This window comes from Pan troglodytes, chromosome 21 (genome assembly GCF_028858775.2).
Source record: "Pan troglodytes isolate AG18354 chromosome 21, NHGRI_mPanTro3-v2.0_pri, whole genome shotgun sequence".
NCBI lineage: Eukaryota > Metazoa > Chordata > Mammalia > Primates > Hominidae > Pan > Pan troglodytes.
The window spans coordinates 46692692-46720304 of NC_072419.2; positions in this window are offsets into that span (position 1 = coordinate 46692692).

Here is a 27613-nt window from a genome sequence, read left to right on the forward strand (position 1 = left end):
ATTGTGATTAGAGCTATGAACACTCTAAAACAAGAGGAAAGAGGCCGGGCATGGTGGCTTACGCCTATAATTCCGGCACTTTGGGAGGCCAAGGTGGGTGGATCACCTGAGGTCAGGAGTTCAAGACCAGCCTGACTGACATAGTGGAACCCCATCTCTACTAAAATTAAAAAAAAAAATAGCCTGGCATGTGGTGGCAGGTGCCTGTAATCTCAGCTACTTGGGAGGCTGAGACAGGAGAATTGCTTGAACCCAGGAGGCAGAGGTTGCACTGAGCCAAGATCATGCCATTGCAGTCCAACCTAAGAAACAAAAGCGAAACTCTGTCAAAAAAACAAACAAACAAAAAAACAAAAAACAAACAAGAAAGAAAGAAAAAAATGACAGAGAAGCTGTTTGTCTGGAGCACAAGACATGATAGAGGTTGGCTCAAGATGCATCCATAGCAGAGGGCAGGGAGATCAGGCAGGATCTGGCAGACCAAGGTAAAGATTTTGGATTTAATCCAGACATAAAGCTGTTAAAGAAAATTTCCCCAACATTTTGTTATGATATTTTCAAAACATAGAAAAAAGTTAAAAGAGTTGCACAATGAACTCCCAAATACTCACTCTACCTGGATTTTACAACTAACATTTTGCTATTATCTGTCAAGTCTTCCATCTGTCCATCTATCCACTTATCTTATTTTCTGATCCATTTTATAGTAAGTGGCAGTCATCAGTACATTTTACCCCAAACTCTGCAGCATGCGTGTCATTAACTATGTAATGTTAGTGACATTACATAGTTAAAGAACTTAAAGTTCCATATTTGTACAGTTTGTTAAGGAACATGTGCATGACAGAAAGTCACAAATTTTAGGTGTCTTATTCAATGAGCATTGAAAGATTTTTTTTAACCAGAGGTGTAACTTGGCTCCAGCTTTTGGGTAATTAATGTCTGGGGATCATGGGGAGATGGGATTGATGAAAGAAATCAGTTGAGGGGCTATAAAACTAGTTTAGAGGGAGAAGATGGTAAGAAAATCCAGTGGTGGCCATTGGGACAGAAAGAAGAGGATGGATTTAAAAGATGTTTTAGAGGTAAAACAGACAGACCTTGATGATGAATTTGATTTGGGTTGATGAGGAACAGGCAGGGTCAGGTCGACTTTTGGTTTCTGGGTGGATAGTCTGAGATGAGCCAGACTTTGGTAATGGGATTGAGAGGAGAGTCATGAGTGCAAGTTTGGACATGGACCCTCAGGTGCAGACTTTAGTTAGTTAGAAAACAACTAAGGCCGGGCAGGGTGGCTCATGCCTGTAATCCCAGCACTTTGGGAAGCCGAGGTGAGCAGATCACTTGAGCCCAGGAGTTGGAGACCAGCCTGGGCAACACAGCGAAACCCCATCTCTACAAAAAATACAAAAATTAGCTGGGCGTGGTGGCATGCACCTGTAGTCCCAGCTACTCAGGAAGCTGAGGTGGGAGGATCACCTGATCCCAGGAATTTGAGGCTTCAGTGAGCCATGATGACGCCATCACACTCCAGCCTAGGCAAGAGAGTGAAACCCTGTCTCAAAAGAAGAAAGAGAAAGAAAGAAAGAAAGAAAGAAAGAAAGAAAGAAAGAAAGAAAGAAAGAAAGAAAGAAAGAAAGAAAAAGAAACAAAGAAAAGAAAATAACTAACACTGAACTGCATGTGGAGTTCCCCTTGCCCCTCCCATCCTTCATCCTTCTCTGGATTCCACCCTTAGTTAGCAACCAACTTTTCCATATGCACACCTAGGGGACCAGAATACAGAGTGCTGACTCACCGTCTGAGGTCACTAAACAGCTATTTTGGGAACATCTGGAGGCTTGTCTTTCCATTTTCAGAAGGAAAACTGTAAACCCAAGAAGCCTTAGTGGAGGCCAGGGCCCACATGCTGGGCAAACTGGCTAGAGTGCTCCTGGGCTTCAGGCAGGTCCTGAAATGTCAAGCCCACTCCTTTCTGTCACCTAGAGCATCCCCAGGGGAATGTCCAGTTACGGACTCTCACACTCTTCCCATTAGGTCATCTCTAATGCCAAAGGGGTGCCTGACAAAAAGACCTCATTGGCTACTAGGTGCTTCCAACTTAGCCATCGTTGGAGGATTGTGGGTTTGAACTGGCGGTCCAGACAGAAACTGGCTGACACCCACAGGGAATGCATTGTTGCCCCATCTCAGGCTTTGAGTTCCTTGAGGACATGGATCACTCATCGCCATACCCCACAAATGGGCAGGAAATGATTGAGGAAGGAAGAATGAAGAGAAGATGTCCCACTCATCAGACATTTGTTATATTCCAGGCACCAAACTGAGCACAGGAACAAAAAGATGCATTAGACACAGACCTTACCTAGTTGCAGAGACAGGAATGGGAGATAAGCATGAAAAGGGTATGCAAAACGCAGAAAGACAACAAACATCTACAAGATCAGGAATAAGGTTCCCAGGACAGGTGATATTTGAGGTGGGTTTTGACAGAGGACCTGATAGAACTCAGGCAAAGGGAGGAATAGAAACTGCAACACAGTGGGGTGGAAAAGAAAGAGGCTGTGGGTTCAAATCCCAGCTCTGCCTTTTTATGTTGGGCAAATGAGGTCTTTCAAAGGAGGTTGCTGACTCCAGTCTCATACCGGCTGCTGTAAGCATGCAGTAAGATAATATATGCTCTGGGCAGATCATAATAAAAGCTCATCTTTATTGAGTTCTTACTGGCTTGTACCAGAAACTTTCTATAATTTTCTCATTTATTGCTTACAACACCAAGTATTTGTCATATGGGGTATGATCTTGTAAATTAATTCATTTTTCATGGGAGGAAACTGAGTTAAGGAGATGAGCTAATTTGGTAGAAATAGTACTTTAGCCAGGCAGGATGATGGCAGAAACAAAATGATTAAAGGTTATGTTATAGCCCCTTCTTGTCCTCAGAGACTCTTCATTGTTTGTGGATCTTGGACCTTTATGAGAATCAATTTCTCCCCCAGACAAACAAACAAAAAAATGCTTATTCATTTTGTTTGTAAACTCAGGGAGTTTTTGGAACCCCCAAAGTCTGTTCACAGACTCCACGTTTATAACCCCTCTGACACCAAACCACCCGGCCACACTGTGCAGAACTCACTTACTCCATGTGGCCAAGGTGGGAGGAGAAAAAAAACCAGAAGAGCGGCTCAGGGAAGATGCCTCCAACTTGCCCAGACTAGTGGCAGTTGGAGGCTGCCATAGGGGGAAAGCAGGCACTGAGCACCCTGCCCTGGGGAGGAGGAGGAGGATGCATCAATGACACCACAGTCAAGGTAAGGTGGGATGGCCCCGAGCCAGAGCGGCACCTCCTAGGCGCCCCGAGCATCGCTCTGAGTCAGGGTGGCAGTCACTGAGGCCATCGTTGCCTGCCAGGAAAGCACAAGGGAGAAGCCCAGCAGGAGCCAGAGCTGTCTGCACATGGCAGCAACATCAGAGCTCAGCCTGGGCTGTGGGGCGGGGTGACATTGGCACAGCTCAGCCATGTGTCTGCAACCCAGACCAGCCCTGGCCTGGGGAAGCTTGGGGAGGGCCTGGCAGAACTCCCTTCCAAGGGAGGAGGTTGCACAGGACAGGATCCCAAGAGGCCTGAGATGGGGATGAAGCTGGGCCAGGGTGAGGCCACTTCCCCACAGCCCTGGAAATGGGAGGTCCCGGGCTACCTTGGGAGGATGAATTAGCCCACATCCTGCTAGCGGTTGAGGGGGTTACATTATTCTACCTTCTAATCTAGAAACGTTTATAGAGGTTATTTTTTTCTTGCAGGGGTTTCAAGTACTCATGAGTTTATTTTTTCAACTTTTTAACTTTGAAATGAATATAGACTCATTTCAACTTGCAATAATAGCACATGGAGTCCCTTGAACCCTTTGCCTAGCTCCCTCCAATGATGACATCTTATCATTGTAATACAATATAAAAACCAGGAGACTGACATTTGTAAAACACTGTTAGCTAGGTTACACTCCTTATTTAGTTATCAAATGTGTGTGAAGCTTTAAATAAATGGCTTGCATTTACAGGACCTCATCTTAGTGCTGTTCCACCTCCCAGGCCCATGAAGTAAGGTTGATGTTAGTTTGATTGGGAGGCAGAGCAAGAGACAGAGAGGGGTCAGGAGAGAAGAATGGAGACACAAGCAGCAGTCTTTTCTGAGGTCGAAATTATGGCCATGCCATGTGGCTCAGACACAGTCAGACTTGACCTGACCCCTCTGTGAACCATCGCAGCACAGGACACAGGCCAGGTGGCACTCTTGGCACATAGCTGGGAGCTTCCGTGCCTACTTTCCTTGCTTATTCTATGCAGTGGATTGAATGGTGCCCCTCAAAAGACATGTCCATGTCCTAACCCCTAGAACCTATGAATATGACCTTACTTAGAAAAGGGGTCTTTGTAGATGTAATTGAGTTAAGGATCTTGAAATGAGAACATCGTGGATTATCCACATGAGCCTTAAATACATTGATAAGTGTCCTTATAGGAGACATCCAGAGGAGAGACACAGACAGAAGAAAAGGCCACGTGAAGACAGAGGCAGATTGGAGTGCTGCAGCCACAAGTATGTGGACACCACCAGTAGCTGGAAGAAGAAAGCAGGAATCCTCTCCTAGAACTTCCAGGGAGAGTAGGGCCGAGCTCACACCGCAATTTCAGGCTTCTGCCCTCCAGAACTATCGGAGAATAAAATTCTGCTGTTTTAAGCCAAGTTTGTGGTCATTTGTTATGGCAGCCCTAGGAAACCAACATATTCTATAATGCAAACGGCCCCTCTGCACAGCCCTTGCCTTTCATAGAGCAGGTAGACAGACATTACTGGTTTGTAACCAGTAACAAATGGTCCTCAGGAATCAAGGCAGAACAGTTGATGCCAGTTCACCAACAAGGAAAGCTGGGCACAGAGCACTCTGCTGACCTGCCCAAGGATGCAAAGCTTAGGTGGTTGAGCAGTGACTCAAACCCATCTTTTGCTTATGCCCAAGCCTCATTAAGATCCTTGCTAAGATCATCCAGGGCCATTCTGAGGGACAGTTGGTTGCCTGTTGTAGCATGTTTTTGTTCTAGAGTTCAATCTCTTTATTTTTAAAAATTGCCAACTGGCAAATGTCAGCATCTCAAAGAAGGGCATTGACCAGGTACTTGGTTATCTTTTCATGTGCCCCTGCCTCCATCTGAGACAAGGGGTAAAGGGAATCACCGAGAAGGTGGGCAGGGGCACCCCCCACACAGCAAGCCCTAGGGAAGGAAGGTGGAGTCTGGATCCCCACGAATGTCCAGTGGAACATCCACTGCCTTCTGCTGCAGCTGTGGGCAGCTGCTCTTCCCTGGCAGGCCCCAAAAGGGCCCCCTGAAAGCCAAGTTCTCAGCCAACCAGTCCCCTCTGTGCTTCTGAAGACTAACGCAGGTCAAGTTATCCCCACAGTCCTAACCTGGCCTGCCAGAGCATCTTCCCCCTACACACTTTCCCTTGGAGTCCAGTACTTTATTTTTATTTTTATTTTTGAAAAGGTATTACATATACATGGGAGGAAAAAAAAATCAAAACATCATCTCCCTCCCACTCAGAACATGAGTTCCTGAATTCTCCTTCCCAGAAATAACAACTATTACCAGTTACTTGGGTTTCCTTCCAGGCAGAAGCATGTAGAGCTAAACATGTCCTTCTTTTATACAAATGAGAGGACCCTGTGTGCATCATTCTGTGCCTTTTCCCATTTGATATAGCTTGAAGATTTTCCCCAAACAGTACACATTCTTGATAACAGCTTCCACAGTATTGCCTTGCATAAATAAACTGAAATTTCTTTCATCTGCCGCCTGTAAAGCAACACTTAGGGTGTTTCTAATATGTTCTCACCATAAGCAGTGCTGTGATGCATAGCTTATACAGTCATATTTGTATTTTTAGTAGAGACAGGTATGTCTCTACTTCACACATATGTAAAAGTGTCTCCATAAGATCAATTCCTGAAAGAAAATTTGTTGCCTCAATGGATACATGCATTTTAAAATTTAATGGAAACTGTAAAATTGCCCTCCAAATGGCTTGTAGGAATTTATCGAGCCAGCCAGCAGTCAGTATCTGTTTCCTTGCAATTGTACCCTAATGATGTGTGATCAAATCTTTTGTCTTTGCAAATCAGCTAAGTAGCAATAAACATATGAGTGCTATGAAGGATCTGGTGATGCGATAGGAATGTGTACATATGGGTATGTATGTAGAAATCATTGAGCTGCACACTTAGAATTAGAGTACCTAAGGAACTTTATGCATGCTGTACCTCAATAAAAAGAAAAATGAGGCCGGATGCAGTGGCTCACGCCTGTAATACCAGCATTTGGGAGGCCGAGGTGGGTGGATCACCCGAGGTCAGGAGTTCGAGACCAGCCTGGCCAACATGGTGAAACCCTGTCTCTACAAAAAATGCAAAAATTAGCTGGGCCTGGTGGCAGGCACCTTTAATGCCAGCTACTTGGGAGGCTGAGGCAGGGAGAATTGCTTGAACCTGGGAGGCAGAGGTTGCAATGAGCCAAGATTACGCCATTGCACTCCAGCCTGGGCAACAGAGCGAGAGACTATTACAAAAAAAAAAAGAAACAATATGAAGAAAACAGGATGCTGAGATTCAAGAATAAGAGGGTCCCTTCCTTACACTGGGCAGTCTTGAAGTGCCTCACTTGCAACCTTAGGAGCAATGAGACTCCCACACAGGAGTATCTGGAACCCATGTGAAAGAAGGTTTCAGATACAAGGAAGAGCACTGACAATGGACAGGGAAGGAGGCGGACTTGCTTGAGGAAGTGAAAACAGCAAGCTAGGGGGACTGGTCCCAGATGAGGCTGGAAAGGTTATCAGAGTCCAGATCAAACAGAGCCTCTTAGGCAAGAAGTTGGGGTTATTTTCTCACAGAAATGGGAAACCATTGAAAGGATTTAAGCACATGAGTGACAGGATCCGGCCAGTTTTGTTGTTTTGTTTTTTAATCACACAGCTGCCTGGAGAGTGGATTTTAGGAGGGAAAGAATGGAAGAGCAGAGACAAATTAGAAGGCTGCTGTGTTTTTTTAAGCTGAGAGATGATAGTGGCTTGGATCAGGATGATGATAAAAATAGGCAGAGGTGGAAAGATTGTGTATATATTTAGGAGGAATGGTCTATGAGACATCTATCCTGATCAAGAGACTGTCAGCTTTCTGGCTGGGCCTAGTGAGTGGGTCATGGTGCCATTGTACCAAAAGTGAAGAAGGCTTAGGTAGGTTTAGATTGAGGTCATAGGGAGAAAAATCAAAAGTCTGGCTTTAATCATATTAATTTGTAGAGGTCTAAGAGGCAAGAGACATCAAAATGGAATCACCCAGAAGAGAGTAATTGGTGGGCTGTGAAATGAAATGTCTGTGTTTACGTGCACTTGCACAGAGACCCAAACTACCATCACCCCTGCTTTAGGCCGAAATTTCACAGAATTGTGGGCAATGTCTTTCTATAGCCATGGGATCAGAACAACTCTGTTTCATGGGGATAGTATTTTTCTCCACAGTTTGACTCTAGGCTCTTCAAGAGCAGAGACTGAATGTTAAATCTCCTAAACCCTCAGGACCATAGCATATGCTCCCCAAACAGGTAAGTGGCTGAGTTGAGGGCTCATCACAGATTTAGCTCATGGGATCTCAAATGAAAGCAGTTACCTGAGCTCAGATCAGTATCCACTAGGAGAAGCACGGGCCTGGCCATTGGCAAGCGGACAGAAGAAAGCCCAATTCCCCAGCCCACTAGATTCAAAAGACCCCACGGGCATTGCTTCCAGCATCCAAATGAGCAAATCCAGAAGTCATTGTTAATGGTGCTGGGCCTTGTGCCACCTTTGTCAAATGGAGACTGCGAAAGGTTCAGGAAATCCCACAGAAGGCCTAATCCCTCTTTTTTGGGGGAAAAACTGCTACTATCAACCCATCTGTCCCATAGCAAATGTGCCATCAAAAAAGCCAATAAGACTCCCAAACTTGGCTTATTTTATCTGTCCCCAAAACTAGCCATTACCTCTGTCCCACAGTCTCCAAGTTTAGTCCTTCCAAGCTGTCCTCTGCAGGGCCGCTAACATGCAAATCTTAACATCCTGCCTCCCTTCTTAAAACTCCTTGATGGTTCCTGTTGTCTTTAAGGTAGAGCCCAAACCAGTCACACATATCTTTTACGATCTGGCCTCTAACAACTTTTCCACTCATACACCCTGACTTCCAGACTCATACACCTTCTCTCTGTTCCCCGAGCATGCTACAACCTCATTTCTCAATTCTTTCCTTGAAAGAGCTAGTTCATATTTAAAAGAAAATAATATGGGGAGATGCTAAGTTCTTGGGGAACACAGATTAAAATGGGATAATCTTTTCCAGTTATAAACTGGTAAAAATTGTTGAAGATTTAAAATACTCAGCGGTTAGAGAGGGGGAAGAAGCTGTTTTGTTTTGTTTTTTTTAATTTTTTATGTTTTCGAGATGGAGTCTTGCTCTGTCACTCAGGCTGGAGTGCAATGGTGTGATCTCAGCTCACTGCAACCTCCACCTCCCGGATTCAAGTGATTCTCCTGCCTCAGCTTCCTAAGTAGCTGGGATTATAGGCACACACCACCAGGCCTGGCTAATTTTTGTATTATTAGTAGAGACAGGGTTTCACCATGTTGATCAGGCTGGTCTCGAACTCTTGACCTCGTGATCCGCCCACCTCAGGCCTCCCAAAGTGCTGGGATTACAGGCGTGAGCCACCAAATCCGGCCAAAGCCGTTTATTAATCTGTTGGTAAACACATAAGTTATGTCACATTCAAAGTCCTGCACACATTTAAAAGGCAGATGTGCTTTCACCCCAGCCATCAAACTTCCAGAATTCTTGTCCATCAGACTACTTGGACAAATATATACATAAAACATGTTTACTCCAGCCTTATTTGTCATAGCAAAAATAGGAGACAATTTAAAGGCTCCAAAAAACAGAGCAGCTAAGTCACTTATGGCACATCCAAAGTGGTGAATTCTAAGAAGTTGTTAAAAAGAATGAGGTGAAATCATATGAACTGATTTGGGGGGATGTGTATGTTATTTTGTTAAGGCTGAAAAAATAGCTGTAAAATCAGATTATATGATCCAGTTTTTGGAAAAAAAAAAAAAAAAAACAAGAAAAGAATGAAGAGAGAAATCTAGTATGCACATCATTTCTCTCATGGTAGTTCCCCTGGGCAGTGGGAGTGGGGAATGATGAGCAAATAGGAAAGACTTTCATATTTTAGTTTGTACATTGCTATATAATTAACATATTTTCTTCACAAACATGCACTCCTTTTGAAATTAAAAGAAGATATATATAATAAATAATAATTAATAAAAATTTTTAAAGAGCCACAGGACAATGAGTTAGCAAGGGCAATTGCTGCTGATAGTTGAAGAAGAATCAAGCCTCAAAGAACATGGAAGAACGTTCCCCCCAAAATCTGAAAGGAGGTGGTTTAGGAGGTGGAAGTAAGAAGAGGGAGGCCATTTGCACATAGACCCCAAATTCAAAGCAGGCTTCAGAGCAGACACTTCCAGGGCCTTATTTGTGCAAAGTGGCAGCTGGGAGACCATGTTACAAGAACTGACTGAGATCAGAAGGTGAACAGCATGTGAGCCCCTGTGAGGATCACTCAGGACTGCTGATCTCCTAGGACCAGTTGTCTGGCCATTGCTGAGAGCCATCAGCTCTGTACCTGGCGCCCTGCTGGGGCCAACCCTTGTCTCTGTTCACATGACCTGGTGGGAGCATCCACCAGAAACAAATGTAAGATGAATATCTCAAGAGAGAAATGATTCTAAAGAAAGAGAGGCTAGAGCTAGTTCAGACTATAGTATGCTGTCTGGACCTCATATATCCTTTGTCCTGCCCTCAGTTCTCATGCCTGAGTCCTGAGCCAAGGGGGTGTGTGAAGAATTAGAATGAATGGGGTGCTGGTCACATTCTTTGTCTTGATCTGGGTGCTGGCCACATAGGTATATTCAGTTTGAGAAAATTCAGCAACAGCTGTACACGTAGGATGTGTGCACATATGCATATTATAGTCAATAAAAATTATTAATAAAATTAAATGTTCCTCAATCTCCACTGTATCATTTTTCTTAAAAAGATACAGCAGATAAGGAGGGAGGGTTCTTTGGACCTTAGGAGAGCAAAATGAGAGGACTCTTTTGTTTACTTGGATGTCTCAGGGGTCATAGCCTTCCTCCCAGCATGAGTGGAGCCCACAGTGATGGTGGTGCCCATGAGCTCTATTGTAAACACCTAGACAGGGTTACGGATGTAGCCATAGCTAGAGATACAGATTTATGCACCTGGGAATTTTACTCATATGTTTGATGTTAACAGAAAAATTCCTGAAAGGACGCAAACTAAACTAAGGACAGTGGTTACCTGGGTGAGTCATTCCTACTTTTTTTTTTTTTTTTTTTTGAGACAGAGTCTTGCTCTGTCACCCAGGCTGGAGTGCAATGGCGCAATCTCAGCTCACTGCAACCTCCGCCTCCCAGGTTCATGCCATTCTCCTTCCTCAGCCTCCGGAGTAGCTGGGATTATAGGCGCCTGCCACCATGCCCTGCTAATTTTTGTATTTTTAGTAAAGACAGGGTTTCACCATGTTGGTTAGGCTGGTCTTGAACTCTTGACCTCAAGCAATCCACCCGCCTCAGCCTCCCAAGGTGTTGGGATTACAGGCGTGAGCCACCGCGCCTGGCCTCGTTCTTATTTTTTGTATCATTTATTTCTTCATTATTTGATTATTCCTACAAAAATGTATTTTTAATTACAACTTATTAAGGTCTTTTCTCCTCTTGCTTGTTGACAAAGCTTTAGACATCCTTGAAGGTGCAATCTTTTCCCCATGACACTTTCTCTGACTTCTTTGTACAGGTTTTCTCAAAGTTTTGTCCTCCCACCCTGACTACTTGTCCTAGAATCACCTGGGGAGATAGTTGAATTTGTAGATTTATGACCCTCTTCCCAGACTGGCTGAAGTATAATATCTGGAGCTCCTGAATCTACATTTTAAGGCAATTTTGTTGCTCATTGTAGTTGATCATCTTTGGGTTAGATGACGAATTCCTTTCTTTTCTAGGCATTCAGAACTCCTTAACATCTGCATTCTGTGGCCCAGGGTTTATTGATCCCAGGACTGTCTTCTCCATGAGACTGCAGCCCCTCAAGGGCAGTGACTATATCCAATTCAACTAACTTTCCTCAGGGTTTGACATAGGACCCATGACATGAGATGTTCAATAAATATGTGCTGAATGAATGAATGAATGAATCTTCATCATCACACAATCACTGGGGTCCCAAGGATGAGACTTGCATGGTGGGCCAGTGCAGATACAGAGCTGGGCTTGGTTCAGGTACATTTTTGCCACTCTGAGGAACTCCAGCTTGTGATCCCAGGCTATCCTTAGTAGAGAGGAGCCAGGATTGGTGAGATAATAGGGAAACTTCAAAAGCCAGTGAAACCAGCCAGAGGAGCCACCCAGTAACCCAGATTATGGGATTCAGTTTCTATACATTAGGCTATCTCACCATTAACATTAAAAGAGCTGTGGCATAAATCACAAGCAGCATGGTTCCAAAGATTAAGGACCCCTCTTACCAGCAAATTCAAGGTCCCTTAAGAGTATAGAACAGTAATCACAAGCTCGCACTGCAAAGCCAGCGACCTGGGTTCAATTCCTTATTCAACTTGTTAACTATGTTTTGGGCTTGTTTCCCCTATGATTCTCAGTTGTCCCATCTATAAGCTGAGAAAAATACTATTGCTTAACTCCAAGAGTTGTTGCATCAGGTTAGATCATCCATGCAACAAATATTCCTTACACTCCTACTGTGTACCCGTGCCCGGTACTGTTCCAAGTGCCAGGGAGTTAACAGTAAACAAAGCAAGCACAAAACCCTGTCTTGAGGGTTAACTCATGTAAAGCAGAGTCCGTAGCACAGAGTCATTGCTTCAGGTGGTCAAAGGAGACTCTTTATATCCAGACCTGATGGACCTTAAAGAGCAATCTCTAAGCTGGCTGTCAGTTCCTGCATCTAGAAATTAAGACACGCAAAGAAGGTAGCAAAAGTCATCCCCAGATCCTGTGCAATGGTCAAAGAGGTATAGTAAATGGCTAATAAATAGAAGCTGTGAAAATTGCAACTGTAATACCCAACTTGCCCTGGTGGAGCACAGAGGCAGAGGCAGCGCCTCTTAGGGCCCTGAAGCCCAGAGAGACAGGAGCTGTGTAAACAAAGTGCTTCAGGAGGAAAGGATGCCAAAATGTGTCCCCAGCCACAGAGTGGCTCAGCAGACTCCCCCGGCTCCAATTCTTGGAAATAAGTAGCTCCTTTTTTCCAGAAGAAAATAAACTTAAACAGGAAAGTGCTTCATGATTCAGTGGGTTACTCGGGGCCCTGGAAGTGTGAGTGTGCCTGAAGACGTCGGCAGTGGTTTACGGAGCACCCCAGCATTGGGGAAGAAGCCCAGTTTCCTGAAAGTGAGCATGGCCTGAGTCTGTGTCTGTTTATGCCCATGTCCCTGGTACAGTGCATGCTAACACGTGCCTCTGTACATTTGTATAGTGGGTGCACATGTGTCCAGGTGTGTGTGTGAGTGTGTGCGCTCCCATGCAGGTTGGTGGGAATATGCGCCTATATGTGGCTTTGCCTCTGCTCCTGAGGACCTGGGTTTATAATTTCCACACACATTCCTCTGTGTGTGTGTGTGTGCTGTATGCACCTGTATTTGCTTGTGTCTATGTCTGTGTGCTTGGATAACTGCAGGCATGCTTTTGTGATGAGCAGAAGAGGAGAGAGAAAGCAAAGACAGCGAGGAAAAGACCTGAGCCAGGAGAGGATGGGGTTCAAAGCCTGCGGAGAAGTGCGGAGTAGGTGCTGAGTCCTCTTGAGAGATTTCTGTCAGGGATGTGGTGAGGAAACAGACCCAGAGTGCCCCACCACAGCCTCCAGGAATGGGGTCTGGGTTTGCTCTGATCTGGTGGCTGCTCTGATGTCAGGGTATAAGGTGTCTCTGTGGGCATACAACAGCCCAGCAAGATCTCCAAGGGGCTCCTCCACAGCCCCACCCAGGGGATCTGGCCCATCAAGTGGCACACATTAAGACTTCTAGTAAGGGGGAATCATGAGCCCCCCCTGTCAGCCCCGGACTGTGGGAATTATGACTTTCCAACAGGAGGTGAATGAAGGTTCGTCCCAGCTTCTGAGCGCTGCTAGGAGATCCTGGGAAAGAATAACCTGTGAGTCCAACCCACGCCCTGGGCCTTCACTGTCCCTCACCAGCCGGAGAAGCTCCATGGCTGACACGGCGGATCCCTAATATCCCCTACTCACCCCAGGAGAGCTGGGCCCAGGCTTCACAGAAGAGAATGAGTTATTCACATAGGGAAATTACACCACCAGAGGTGCTGCCATCAGTGGGGTGCCTCTTGGGAACTTAGGCATTAAGCTAAAGACAGTGACAGACAGGGTCAGCGCTAGTGGGGCAAGGACCAGTGAGGTGAAAAAGAACAGTTTCCTAAAGAATGTGCAGACATTTCAGGACTCTCGCCTCTAGGAAAACGGAGAGCTTCCAAGTTTTGGGAAATTTTCATCAAAGAATATTTTCTTTCTATCTGGTAGTGCAATTACCCCGGGCTTGTCCCCCAAGCTGAGAGGGCCTGGCCTCGCAGTTTACAAAGACAATCGCCCTGGACACCAGATTCCGCAGTCCTGGGGGCTATAAGTAGCTTGTGCAGTGGCCTCCACTTCCTCATGTCAGTTTTCTCTGAGATTTTCCTGATCCTCTAGCTGACCACACCCACTCCAACCAAGCACACAGAGCTTCCAGAGAAGTCTGCCCTGTCTTCAGTTCCCAAGCTCAGGCATGTGCAAATGAGGCCCACTCCTAAGCAGGTGGCTGTCCCACCCCATTCTGGGACTTTCTTATGGGATTCACCCTCAGTGTCTAGTCTTAGTGGTAAAGGATAGAGTAGAGGCTCAAATTTCCTAGCTGGGATTGTAAAAAACTGCCTACCTGCCTATCCACAAAAAGACACATTCAACATGTAAGAGGTGAGGACCAAGACTCTGTCTTCTCCAGAAACACTCTCAGACCTGCTAGTGAGAAGCCAGCTGGGACAGGCTGCACTGATCCCTCTCCCTGACACCTCAGTCCTATCAGCAATCCTCCGTCCCATCCTCAACCAAGGTACCACTTTTTTCCTGACTGGCAAATTCCATTTTAGGACCCTGGGAAGTCCTACATGTGTCTGCCTAGGGCTCAAAGCTCAAATAGAATTGGAACTCAAGACCAGCTATAAATGGTCCAGGGTTTCCATTCCCTCTGCATTTGAACCCTTCTAGAGAACACCTTTAGAGAGAGCTGAAGCTAGGGACATAGTCATTATACTCTCACTGAATACCAATTGCCGTCATCAGGAAAAGAGACAGAGAGACCGCTGTGCCCTGGCGCTGAGACCAGAGAAGGGTAGTGAGCATGAATTATGTATTACACAAGCAATAGAGATAAGAGTGGAATGGGGGAAATCATAACCCTATTAATAATGGAAGTGCAGTTTGTAAACTCTCCACCAGGAATAATTTGCATTGCAATATAAACAGGGAGTATAACACACAGCAGCCGGCAATGGTGCTTCAGTAAAATGTAAAAGCCACCATTTCGAACATTAAAAGTCATGATTAAATTATAAGAATTTGTTCAGCAGCGTGTACAAGGAGAGGGCACGCGCTCCGACTCCATCTGAGCACAGGGTCAGCCCTTCCTCCACATTTCTAGGAGCATGAACCAAGGACTTGCTTGGGTCCTTGAGACCTTGCCAATTCCTATATTATTATCACTAGTATTTGTTGTTGTTGAGTGCCTGCTATGTGCACCACTGTAAGCGTGTTGTGTGCAATAACAGTTAATTTTTGAAGCAACACTATGAGGGAGGTCCTATAACATCTCCATTTTATAAATGAAAAAAACAGAGGCTAAATGGTTTGCCTTAGGCTGCAAAATTGCTAAGCTGGAGGTGTTGCGGTGCAAACCCGGACAGTCTGAGCTCCCAGCCCACCCTCCTCAACACTGTGCCCTGGTATCTCTTCGGGAGCTGCTCAGGTGTCCCTTTAGGCACCTCTGAAACGGTGCTGGTGGGATGGAAAATTGGAACCAACCTTTTAAAAAATGACTTGGTGGTATATTAGGAACTTGATCAACCTGTGACCAAGTTGTTCTTCATTTCTAGGAGTCTCCTGAAAAGAACTTAAAAGCATTATGATCTCTGATAGCTACTGAGGTATAATAATTATTAGATATTGATGTATAAAAGCTCTGGGTACAAACATGGGTTTTATTACCACATTATCATGTGAAAAAATTAGAAGTAACCCAAATGTCTGATATTCATTGAATTGTTAAACAATAATAGGCTGGGCGCGATGGCTCACGCCTGTAATCCCAGCACTTTGGGAGGCCAAGGCGGGCAGATCACGAGGTCAGGAGATCGAGACCATCTTGGCTAACATGGTGAAACCCCATCTCTACTAAAAAATACCAAAAATTAGCTGGGTGCGGTGGCGGGCGCCTGTAGTCCCAGCTACTCGGGAGGCTGAGGCAGGAGAATGGCGTGAACCCGGGAGGCGGAGCTTGCAGTGAGCCGAGATGGCGCCACTGCACTCCAGCCTGGGCAACAGAGCGAGACTCCATCTCAAAAAAAAAAACAAAACAAAAAAACCCAATAATAATGCATAAATATTATGCATCCAAAAGGGGCATTGTTGATAAAGAACTTACAATAACATGAAATGTGCTTGTTAAGTTAAACAAGTACGATATAAAAGGATAGACTCTCTATGAGCTCCACTGAGTAAAACAATATATAGAGAACTGTGGGCATGTAGCTACAAGGTTACTAATGTTCCTCTGTATGTCAAAAAGTATACGTGTTTCCTTTGCTATTTTCTGCATTTTCCAAGCATATATTACTTTTACAATTTTAAAAATTATATAGATAGATATAGATATGTTGATACAGACATATTGATTGATTCATTCTGTTACTTAGTATATGTAAATTTGAAGGTGCCCTCACCATCTCAATTGTAAACAATTATAGACACCAAACAGAATGAGAACAGCCCTCTTTGTCCCCAGCTTGTCATCCCTGTCCTCAAAGTCCTGTAGGTCCCACTATCCAAAGAGTTCCCCTCACTCTCTATTGAGTGCCTCCCTCACAAAGCCATCGGCTCAGAACTGCCTGGAGCAGAAGACTGGGACTGGAACACTGTCCTCCACACAACATAAAGAGTGCCCCATGTGTCACACACTTTTCTCTATGGTTTCTATAAGCATCAGACATAGGGGAAAGCACCTCCATCTACATCTGTGGATCTAGAACCCGACAACCCCATGCTTACTCCCAGGAAAATCAGGCGAAGCTGGGAGTGCCTGCCCTCATGGTGAATTCGAGAAGGCACTGGTCTATGAGACACTCCTGGCTCTATACTGACCACCTGGCTGTGTGATCTCAGGTAAGTCACCTGAGTTCTCCACACTGCAGCTGACCCTTCCATAAAATGGGAATGTTTGACTTGAGCATGCGAAGGCTCTTTTCCTGCCATGAGAGTGTACACACATAAGGTCACATGAGTTTGAGACAAATCTAAATGGGAACTATTTCAAGGCTGTTGTCGAGCATTCCAGTGCATGGTAACATAAAGGCCCAGCTGCCTTGCCAGTTCAGAGGCTGGCAGCAGAGAAAGTGAGGGCAGTGGAGTTAGAACAAGGCGGCATGAACATGTGGCTGGAGTGAGCTTTGGCCGGGCTCCTGGCCTCCCTTATTGGCCAGAGTGTTGTCATCTGGAATACAGGCAGATGGACTTTGTCACCAACAGATGATATCCCATCCAATGACCTGTAAGAGTCTTAATGCTGAACACCCTGGCAATGGGCAGACCATGGCTCCTCCTGGAGGATGATGGAAGCAGGGAAGATAACTGGATTCTCCAAGATGGGAGTAGCATTCAAGAAGTGGGATGTCACAAGACTGGGGACCTAGAAGCCCCAAAACTGCCAGGAGGCTGAGAGGCTCTGAGCCCAGGTTGGGAAGGGAGCAGACAGCAAACTACACTCCCCAGTGTTCTCAGCACATTATTGACATTCCAGAGAGGAGATGCAGAGAATTAATTTCGTGATGACTTCCTCCCCCAATTCCCATCCCTCTCCCCTGCCCACACAATCCCCAGCTAAGTCCAAATGAGGGCCTGAGACTTGCAGGAAGACAAATGATCCCAATTTAAAAAATGCTCCAGAGGCCTCCATATTCCATTCCTTCATTTGTTCCTCCCCAGTGTCCCACAAGAGGCTGCAGATCCTAATCCTGGGCACAGTGGCAGTGGCATGCAGTTGGTGCTCAGTAAATGCCTGTTGGCTCTGAACCAAATATCTTCAAACTGCCCTGTGAGACATCACTTTCCCAGAGGGGAGGACGAGCATTTAGCATTAACTTGGTTCTTATTCTGCAAAGCGATCCCAGTTTCCACTGCCTCTGCCTGTGAAAGTCTCCCTACCGCCAGTGTCCCAGGGGCTCACAGTGGCAGGAGGCCTGGGGGCTTTCTCACAGCTGCCTTTAACATTTCCTTCTGGTTATGCCCCGCTGCTCTGGTGACTGATGCTATTTGTCAGTCACCACCCAGGGGAGTCATGGAGAAAGATTGCCCAGGTGCCTGTCACAATCCAGGTACAGCCATAGGTGCTGACACCTTGTCACTGTGTCACCCCGACCTGGTCTTATTGGCCTTTACATGTTGCTTCCCAAAGAGACATCAGGAGATGTCAGAGGCTAAGTGGGGGCGGGGCAGTCCCTGGATCCCAGACTCACCTCCCTATATCTGCAGCAGAAAGGTAGACACAGAAATGCAGGAAGGAAAGAACACAGCCTTTGAGGAGCCTGGAAAATTCTGGGCTCTTGGGGCAATGAGGGAAACTGAGGAAGGAGAAAATGTCAGGAAGCAGGGTCTGCCCAAGATGGGGCACAGAATCACACAGAATTCGCCTTTCAAGATCTGATTATAAGAAAATAATCAAGCACAGGGACTACGACTTATGTCCAAAGATGGGCATTTTACTGCCATGCCTAAGAGTGGGAAAATTAGAAATGCCTCTGCTTGGCCGGGCGCAGTGGCTCACGCCTGTAATCCCAGCACTTTGGGAGGCCGAGGCGGGTGGATCACAAGGTCAGGAGATCGAGATCATCCTGGCTAACATGGTGAAACCCCGTATCTACTAAAAAACAGAAAAAAATTAGCCGGGCGTGGTGGCGGGCGCCTGTAGTCCCAGCTACTCGGGAGGCTGAGGCAGGAGAATGGCGTGAACCCTGGAGGCGGAGCTTGCAGTGAGCCGAGATCGCGCCACTGCACTCCAGCCTGGGCGACAGAGTGAGACTCCGTCTCAAAAAGAAAGAAAGAAAGAAAGAAATGCCTCTGTTTACTGTGCTACCCTGGGCAAGACACTTCACTATCTAAGCCTCAGTTGCATCAGCTGCGAAATGGGAAAAACAGTAATACTTTATGAATTTGCTGCAAAGATTAAATGAGATAATGCACAGAAAGTGCTTTGCATAGTACTTGCCATAGAGTAAATTTTCAATTTTAGTAAATAGCATTTAGTAAATAGCCAGTAGCAAGTAGCCATTACTAAAATTGCATCCAAAAATAATTTATCAGTTACACAAATGGTGACATGCCAAAAAATAGTGTGAAATACTAAGCAATTTAAAGCAGGTTTCCTTCCAAAGAGATTTGCAGTGAAGGGGACCAAGCTTATGGTATAATTTATAATAATATGTATCTATGTTTTTCCTATAAAATGTGCATATTTATAGTGAGGAGTGAACTTAATTTTTTATTGGAACTTTTTTTTAATCTATGTCCAAATTTCACTAGTGGGGACAGAAAAATTCTTGGCTGAATATAGGAGGGGTCCAGGAAGCCAGATGGAATTAAGGAGCCTGTTTCCCCTAAGCAGATGAAATCCTGCTCTGAAAAATATTTCCTGGTTATCCCACACTGATTTAGTCTGTTCATGTGCATGTGTATGTAGGTGGTTGTGATTGTGTGTTTGTGTGTATGTTGTGTGGATGTGTGCATTTGTGAGTTTCTGTGTGGTTGGGTATATATGCATGTGTGTTTGTATGTGTGTCTGTTCGTGTACATGTGTGTGTGTCTGTGTTCATGTGTGTGTTTGCGTATGTGTCCCTTGCTGCATATGCATTCCCTAGAGCAGTGTTTCCAGATTGTTCAAAATGCAGATTCTAAACCTAGACACCTGACCAGAGCAGGGAGTATCCTGAACTCTGAATATGTGTCAGTTTTTTAGGGATTCATGTGCACAGCATATGAAGAGTTTGGTAACTCTAAAGACAGGTATCTTACCCTGTTCACTTCAAATCACCAGTGCCTGGCATAGGACCTAGTATATAAGAGGTCCAACAAATGGTTATTGAATGAATGAATCAGTCAACCAATCAATCAGTTAACCAATTCATATCTTCCCAACTTTGAGGAAAATACACATATCCTGAACTGTACTAGAATGTGAGTTCCCTAAGGATGGGAACCATGAACATAGATTTTCAATAAACTTGGTGAATTAGTTTTCCCTAATATCGATGTAAAGGAAGGCTCTTCTTTTCCTAGAAAGACTGTCTTTCTTAACAGAGCTCATGGTCACAGGGGAAACACAGAGGAGCAGAAAAGACTCTTGGCAGTGTCCACTCATGCCAGCACATGGTCTGTCTGTAGGAGTATGGGTACAAATGAAAAGTGGGGCCAAATATTACTCTTACAGCAAAAGACTGAATAAGAACAAAACTAGAAATTGTAGCTGCAGCCACCTCTCAAATCTATATGATTTTTCAGAGCTATCGAGGTTCTTTATCCCATTTGATCCAAGACAATGGAGTGAGTTCCACTTTGACAGATAAAAAGATAAAGTGACTCAACCAAGTTTCTTCAGCTCCTCAGGGGTATCACCAGGCCAAGAATCCTGGTTGTCAAGTCGAGCTTCATTTTCAGGATTCTTTGTTAGTATAATGATGAAGACTGTAATTTTCCTTTGTTTCGCCTCCTCAGCTCAACTATAAGCAGATCCCGACTTCAGGAAGCATCCAGCTAAATGAGTTGGATGTGTCCCTCCAAAGGTTTAAGCAATGAATTATTATTTCACAGGTGCCTCTGATTCACCAGCTCTGAATAGCTGGACTGGTTTGGCTTGTTTACACGCAAATGCAAAAGCCATTAGGGAGCCCCAGTTCCAACACTGCAGATTTTGTTCTAAGTACCAACATCCCAAAATGCTCTCCATTACTTATCTGGAATTTCAAAATCATGCAACAAATGTAAGTTACAGACAAGATTTTTTAAAAAATAATAACAGCAATGCCAGAGAGGAAAACAGAAAAAAAGAAAGACAATATTTTTCAAATATTTTCCCAACTGTCATTTTAATAATGGCCTATCAACAAAGTATGCTAATTTCCCTCCACAGATACCTGCGAATGCAAATGCAAAACAAATAATAATTAATGTCTCTGTGTGAAAATCAAGCAATTTCTATTAATTCTGCATCAGACATGAGATTATGCACATTCAAAATCATGATCTGTTTTCAACAGCAACAGTGACAATTGTAAAGAAGAAATGGTGAGGGGAGGCTCTGGAGTTAACAGAATCCACATAGCCATCCTTGATATGACCTCTCCCAGCTTCCCAACAAAATACAGTCAGCTCTTCGTATCCACAGATTCAACCAACCACGACGAAAAATATTCAAAAGGAAAAAATAAAAACAACAATAAAAAATAAAACACATTTAAAAGTACAGTATAACAACTATTATATTTACATAATACCTTACATTAGGTATTATAAGTAATCTACAGTTGATTTAAAGTATATTAGGGGATGGGCTTATGTTATATGCAAATACTAATATGCCATTTTATGTAAGGGACTTCAATATCCACAGATTTTGGTATCTGTGGGGTTCCTGAAACCAATTCCCCACAGATACCAAGGGACAACTATATATACGAACACTCTTGGAACTAAGAAAAGTAATCAACCAAGTGTCAAATTATAAGCAAAAGTTTTACTAACTATAGCATAAAAGGAAACTGATAAAAAATAATATTCTTGATGGTGAGTACTGACATCTGAACCAGAGTATCAAGGCTGGAAGGCACTGTTGAGCCCTAGCTCACAAGCAGAGACTCCAGATCTTTGCTGATTAAAAAAGCAGACACCCTCCTCTCTGGTATGCTCCAAGAGCTTCCTAAACCCATCCTCCCTGAAACTACCAAGAATGGTCTTCTTTTTTTTTTTCTTTATTTCAAAAACAAACAAACAAAAAAATTGGATACCTATTGACCCATCCTCTAAGTTCCCTCCCCTCACCCCTCACCCTCCATGCCCCAACAGGCCCTGGTGTGTGTTGTTTCCTTCTGTGTCCATGGAAAACCAAACACTGCATGTTCTCACTCATAAGTGGGAGATGAACAGGAATGGTTTTCTACTTCAGTTTATAGACTATCATCTGACTACAATGTCACATGGAGGGAAGTGGAAGAGATCCAAGATGGGATATGATGCTGGCATTAGGCAAAGTCATAAAAGGAGGCCTGGAAGCTATGCTTCTTAGAGGTTGTGAGGTTTCAGATATTATTTCTACCAAAGGGGAGAGAGAAGACTATCTCAGAATGTCCAGAAACAAATGATCTGTTTCACACTCAAAGAATCAGGGAACAAAAGATCTCACAACAGTCCAGCAAAGTACATTGTAGTCAATGCATGAAGGAAAATAGAAACCCATCCACAGCTATGCTGTCCAACATAACAAGCACTACTTATATGTGGCTATTTAAATTTAAATTAATTAAAATTAAATACAATTAAAGATTCAATTCCTAAGTTCATAATCACATTTCCAGGACTCAGTAGCCACATGTAGCTAGTGGCTAGCATATTGGACAACATAGATAGGGAATGTTTCCATTGTCATAGAAACTTCTATTGGATAGCTCTGATCTAGAGCCTGAAAAGCCTGAAAACATAAACTCCAAGTGACAGATATATTTCACTTATTCATCCTCTCCTACTCTATCCCATGCTCCCAGAAGGCAGACCTCTATGGCATATGGTAAAGGACTTCTTGTTCTTTTTTTTTTCCAACTAACTTTTATTTTAAGTTCGGGGGTACATGTGCGGGTTTGTTACATGAGTAAATTGCATGTTGTGGGGGTTTGGCATACAGATAATTTTGTCACCTAGGTAATGAGCATGATACTCAATAGGTAGTTTTTCAGTCCTCTCCCCTCTCACCCTCCACCTTCAAGTAGGCCCCAGGGTCTACTGTTCCCTTCTTTGTGTCCATGTGTACTCAATGTTTAGCTCCCACTTATAAGTGAGAACATGCAGCCAATACTGTATATTTGGTATTCTGTTCCTGCATTAATTTGCCTAGGATAATGGCCTCTAGCTGCATCCATGTTGCTGCAAAAGGCATGATTTTGTTCCTTTTTATGGCAGTATAGTATTCCATGGTGTATGTGTACCACATTTTCTTTATCCAAAACACCACTGAAGCACACCTAGGCTGAAGGAATTCTTGTTCTTTGGTCTCTGGTTGACTTCAGCGATAGGAGGGCACTAGAATGACACTATAGGACTGGAGAGTGAAGTGAGGCCTTTGTTGCTTTGGTTTCTGACTTCCTCCCTACTGGTCATTGTGATTTAGATGTCCCTCTGTTAAAAGCTGTCACTCTTGGCAGGCAGCTTTCCATATAACTATTCTCTGGGCTCTGGTAACATTTCCCTCCTCCTCTTGATCCTTCAGGCTGAGGGTAGGTAAAAATGCCTCACAAGCGACTCGACTTGGGGCACTGCATCATCCCTTTTTTGTTTTTTGTTTTTTTGTTTTTTGAGACAAGAAGTTTCATTTTTGTTACCCAAGCTAGAGTGCAATGGCATGATCTCCGCTCGCTGCAACCTCCGCCTCCCGGGTTCGAGCAATTCTCCTGCCTCAGTATCCCAAGTAACTGAGATTGCAGGTGCCCACCACCATGCCAGACTAATTTTTTGTATTTTTAGTGGAAATGGGGTTTCACCATGTTGGTCAGACTGGTCTCAAACTCCTGACCTCAGGAGATCCACCCACCTTGGCCTCCCAAAGTGCTGGGAATACAGGCATGAGACACTGCGCCCGGCCTGTGTTATCCCTTTTTAGAGCTCCTAAACTCCTCCCACACCCTGGGAAATGATCCCTTAATAAATCTTTTGTCAACTACCTACTATGAGGATGTTATGTTTCCCCTGAGTGAGTACCCTGATGGGTCAGATTCTGCTCTAACTTAAGTCTGAGGAAATGACTTTATCAAAATCTACAGAGACCGCAGAATCTACAGTCCCCTGGGGCAGACCATGGATTTAGAAGTATGTCTTTCCATTTAACAATGATTAAACAAAGGAAAATAGCACAGGAGTTAGCAAATGTTTTTCATGAAAGACCAGAGAGTAATATTTTGGGTTTTGGAAGCTATACAGTCTCTGTTGTAATTACACTGCAGTGTAAAAGCATGTAGCCATAGACAATATATAAATGAATGAGTGGGTCTGTGTTCTAATAATTTCATTTACAAAAACAAGGAATAGATTGGATTTGGTCCATGGACTGTAGTTTGCCTAAAGATGCCAAAAAATGCATGCCTCTGAATTTATTTACTATAAAAAGAAGAAATATATATATATATATATATGTACGTGAGTGTGTGAGTATGTGTGTGTGTGTGCACGTGTGTGTGTAGTTCTCTATAAACTGCAAGAATGTATGGCTTCTAGGAAGAGAAGGAGATAAAAAATGAAACAAAATGCAAAAGCAAAATGCAGGCTAAGGTGAAGAAAAGTCTTGCTGAGATACCAAAGAAGGCAGAGAAACAATTAATACACTCTTAGAATTATAGTTTACATTAGGAGCAATAAAGAGCAGAACTTATACTGCAGAAAACTAAGTTTCAGAGAAATAATAAATTTGAAACATATCTTTTAGAATCTGGAGTTGAAAATAATGAGCAAACAGATGGCATATATGAAGAATAGAGAAAAGTGATCCAATTTACAAAAAGAAAAGATTAGTGTTCCTTAAAAAAGTCTCTAAAAAAGTAATGACACTGAAACACCAATCAAATCTATATTAGAACATTCTTGAACTGAAAATAAAAGATCTAAAATTGCAAAACAAAATGGTATACTCTGCACAAATCATAATTGATTTAAAAAAAAAAGAAACCCACAGCTTGATAGCAAGGAAAAAAATAACTTATAAGTATCCCAGGCAGAAAACAAAGCAAAGCAAAAATAATAAAAACCACATTGTTTGCAAAAGATTAAAAAGAAAAAAAATCAGATTGGGTTGACCTCAGAACTCTCCTTGATGAAAAATTGAAAATAAACATAATGGCTCACAATGTGGAAATGGTTAGGTGTACTTACAGTACAACCAGATGTTAGAATATTATGCAACTATCAAAAACAATATAGTATTAAGACAAATATAATAACAAATATAGTATTAAAAGAAAAACAATATAAGTATCTTCCAATCTCATTAAAAGATTGGAAAATACTTAGGATAAAATATTTAGAAAGAAAGTTAGACACAAGAACATATATAATATGCATGTATGTGTACTAACACATCTATTGTATTTCTTTCTAGCCTTTTGTCTACCTGTATATGCAAGTAGAAAAATACTGAGTATTATTTGCACATCCTGCACCACTCAATAGTTTAATTCTCCCAATATATCTATGAAATAGTAACAATATATCCCACAGCACACTTAAGAACACTGAGGGTTGGAGAGGTCACGAACTTGTCCAGATCATCCATAGTTGGTGGCGTAACCAAGATTCCAATCAAAATCTAAAATGAATATGTTTCCCTTATGCTAGCTTAATGAGGGTGGTGGCTGCGCTCTGGGGGAGGGGAGGAGATAGGAAGGATGAATCTGGGTCCTGAGAGAGGATAAGGCCCTGGGTCTTGGTGCTATCAGCAGTAGTTAGGCTGGACAGATGGGACCAGTTTTCCTTTACCCAGCATAGCTCTGAGATGCCCCTTCAGAATGTCAACAGTGACCCATCTCCCTCTGGCCACGATCTCACCTCTGGGGAGCCTGGAAGAACCAACAGAATTCAACAGAAACCCCAGGGCTGGCTAACTTGAGGGATGACTGATGTTTTACCAGTTTATCAAAATACAAATTTAATGTTGTAATCTCCTTACATCACTATGATAATTCTCTGTTTATAGTTAGAAAAACCTTAGGAGGAATACTACTATCTCCTCTTCCAGAAGAACAGATCAGGAGCAAAGCTACAAAGATTGTACACAGTTCTGAAATATTTACTTCTTCTGAAGGAACATTTTATAAAGTCAAATTTCTGTGCTGGGCTTGCTGATGGACTTAAGTCTTTGGGCAGTTTTACAGACAAAGCAGCCAAAAAGAAAAAAGAAAAAAAAGTAAAAGAAAAGATAAAAAGAGGATACCTTTTTCCAAAAGGTGGTCAGTAGAGAAGGGTGTATTTGTTCAGGACTTTCAAGTTCTTTATGAAGTGAGAGACTTTGCTCATTTGTTAATTGATGCATTCATTCACCCGAAACATCTTTATGAAGCATGAGCTGCAAAGTTGGACTCACAGAATAAGAAGAAGTATCAAAACATTGCTCCTGTTTCCAGGAACCCACAGTCTGGAAAGGCATGGGTGGGGGTGTTTAAAAAGGAAAGAGAGTCACATAACCCATTGTGTGGTTTAGAAAGCCCATTCTGTGAAATAAGCAAGTGGTAGAACCAACATATATTGCAAAACCATTTATTTGAATACAAACAAAACACATCCAAAGTAATGCTATATAAATATGTAAACATATAAAGACATCAACTAAATATGTTTATCACATTTATGATTCTGGTTGTCTTTGGGGAAGGAAAAAGAATTAGAAGAATTAGAATGCAGCTGACTTCCCGTTTATCTTTAAAAATGTCTTTCTTAAAAAGAAGGTTCAAAATAAACACAACACAAAAAAAAAACACACACTGTATGACTGTATTTTTGTAAAGTTCACAAATAGGCAAACTAATCTATGCTATTGGACTCAGGATAGTGGTTACTTTTGATCAGGTAGGGTGGGGGAATAACAAGAAACGGGCAAAAGGAGAGGCGGGTAATGTTCCTTTTCTTTTTGTGGTACAGTTATATGACTGTTCACTTTGTGAACATTCAACAGATGTACATTAAGATATATGTACTTTTCCGTATGTGTGTTATTTCAATAAAGATGATAGATAGATAGATAGATAGATAGATAGATAGATAGATAGATAATAGATAGATGATAGATAGATAGATAGATAGATAGATAGATAGAACAGAGGAAAAGCATCTGTTGATTTGGAGTAGCAAATATATGTATATTAGCTATAATATCTCTGTACTTTTCTATATTTTTAAATGTTTTTTCCTAATTATGTAAATAATAAAAACATAGAAAAGACAACTCTAGCTGCCCTATAGAGAAGTTAGAGAGTGGAGTAGGCAGATCACCTAGGAAGTTATTGCAAGAGCTCAAGTTAGAAAAGATGGGACTGGAGGGCCAGGTACGGTGGCTCACACCTGTAATCCCAGCACTTTGGGAGGCCAAAGTGGGCACATCACGAGGTCAGGAGATCGAGACCATCCTGGCTAATACGGTGAAACCCCATCTCTACTAAAAATACAAAAATTAGCTGGGTGTGGTGGCGGGCGCCTGTAATCCCAGCTATTCAGGAGGCTGAGGGAGGATCACTTGAACCCAGGAGGCGGAGTTTGCAAGTGAGCCGAGATTGCGCCATTGCACTCCAGCCTGGCAACAGAGCAAGACTCCATCTCAAAAAAAAAAAAAAAAAAAAAAAAGCAGGGGAGAAGATAATGGTGAATTTACAAGGTCTGGTGACCATGGGTCATCCCTTCGGTTGCTCTGTGGACTTTGAGCAATCCATCTGTGTGATTAACCCCACGCACCAAGGTCTCAGTCACCCTTGAACATGGGAAGAACCCCTCATCATCTGCAGGGTGAGATGTGTTTTGCCCTGAAATCCCCTTCCCCAGTGCCTCCCCTTAGCCTGCCCTCCTCTGATCCTGAACCCCCAGCCAAGGACTCCCCCAGAGCCCTTTAATTGGCTTAAACACTAGACAGGAGATTCCCTGGCAGGGGTAATCCATGATTGAACTAGGGATAATCAGCATGATTCATTTGTCTGATTAAAAGCTCTCACTCCCCATTATCACCTACCTGAGAGGAAGCCACATAGGGCTCTGACAGCAGGTAGGCAAAGGCTCAGGGCCTGACACTGTGGCGGGGTGGGGAGGGGGGCAGAGTAGAAAGTGATTGAATGACACAGGGCACAAAGCTCACAGCAGCACTTGTCCAAAAGGAACTATAGAAA